We start from the raw sequence: 1,981 nt of genomic DNA on the forward strand, positions 1-1,981 counted from the left end.
GCCAGCACCATACTATCTTGATTACTGTAGCTTTGTAGTATAGTCTGAAGTCAGCGAGCCTGATTCCTCCAGCTCCTTTTTTCGTTCTCAAGATTGTTTTGGCTCTTCGGGGTCTTTTGTGTTTCCATAAAATTTGCGAAATTTTTTGTTCTACTTCTGTGAAAAATGCCAGTGGTAGTTTGATAGGAATTGCATTGAATCTATAGATTGCTTTGGGTAGTAGAGTCATTTTCACAATGTTGATTCTTCCAATCCAAGAACATTGTATATCTCTCCATCTATTTGTATCATCTTTAATTTCTTTCATCAGTGTCTTATAATTTTCTGCATACAGGTCTTTTGTCTCCTTAGGTAGGTCTATTCCTAGGTATTTTATTCTTTTTGTTGCAGTGGTAAATGGGAGTGTTTTCTTGATTTCAATTTCAGATTTTTCATCATTAGTATATAGGAATGCCAGAGATTTCTGTGCATTAATTTTGTATCCTGCTACTTTACCAAATTCATTGATTACTTCTAGTAGATTTCTGGTAGCGTCTCTAGGATTCTCTATGTATAGTATCATGTCATCTGCAAACAGTGACAGCAGCTTTACTTCTTCTTTTCTGATTTGGATTCCTTTTATTTCTTTTTCTTCTCTGAGTGCTGTGGCTAAAAATTCCAAAACTATCTTGAATAATAGTGGTGAGAGTGGGCAACCTTGTCTTGTTCCTGATCTTAGTGGAAATGCTTTCAGTTTTTCACCATTGAGGATGATGTTGGCTGTGGGCTTGTCATATATGGCCTTTATTATGTTCAGGAAAGTTCACTCTATGCCTACTTTCTGCAGGGTTTTTATCATAAATCGGTGTTGAATTTTGTCAAAAGCTTTCTCTGCATCTACTGAGATGATCATATGGTTTTTCTCCTTCAGTTTGTTAATATGGTTTACCACATTGATAGATTTGCGTATATTGAAGAATCCTTGCATTCCTGGAATAAACCCCACATGATCATGGTGTATGATCCTTTTAATGTGCTGTTGGATTCTGTTTGCTAGTATTTTGTTGAGGATTTTTGCATCTATGTTCATCAGTGATATTGGCCTGTAGTTTTCTTTCTTTGTGACATCCTTGTCTGGTTTTGGTATCAAGGTGATGGTGGGCTCGTAGAAGGAATTTGGGAGTGTTCCTCTCTCTGCTATATTTTGGAAGAGTTGGAGAAGGATAGGTGTTAGCTCTTCTCTAAATGTTTGATAGAATTCGCCTGTGAAGCCATCTGGTCCTGGGCTTTTGTTTGTTGGAAGATTTTTAATCACAGTTCCAATTTCAGTGCTTGTGATTGGTCTGTCCATATTTTCTATTTCTTCTGGATTCAGTCTCGGCAGGTTGTGCATTTCTAACAATTTGTCCATTTCTTCCAGCTTGTCCATGTTATTGGCATAGAGTTGCTTGTAGTAATCTCTCATGATCTTTTTTATTTCTGCAGTGTCAGTTGTTACTTCTCCTTTTTCATTTCTAATTCTATTGATTTGAGTCTTCTCTCTTTTATTCTTGATGAGTCTGGATAGTGGTTTATCTATTTTGTTTATCTTCTCAAAGAACCAGCTTTTAGTTTTATAGATCTTTGCTATCGTTTCCTTCATTTCTTTTTCATTTATTTCTGATATGATTTTTATGATTTCTGTCCTTCTGCTAGCTTTGGGGTTTTTTTGTTCTTCTTTCTCTAATTGCTTGAGGTGCAAGGTTAGGTTGTTTATTCGAGATGTTTCCTGCTTCTTAAGGTGGGCTTGTATTGCTATAAACTTCCCCCTTAGAACTGCTTTTGCTGCATCCCATAGGTTTTGGGTCGTTGTGTCTCCACTGTCATTTGTTTCTAGGTATTTTTTTATTTCCTCTTTGATTTCTTCAGTGATCACTTCATTATTAAGTAGTGTATTGTTTAGCCTCCATGTGTTTGTATTTTTTACAGATCTTTTCCTGTAATTGATATCTAGTCTCATGGC

Source organism: Monodon monoceros, unplaced genomic scaffold, assembly GCF_005190385.1.
Source record: "Monodon monoceros isolate NGI ecotype Baffin Bay Population unplaced genomic scaffold, NGI_Narwhal_1 Super_Scaffold_22, whole genome shotgun sequence".
Classification (NCBI taxonomy): domain Eukaryota; kingdom Metazoa; phylum Chordata; class Mammalia; order Artiodactyla; family Monodontidae; genus Monodon; species Monodon monoceros.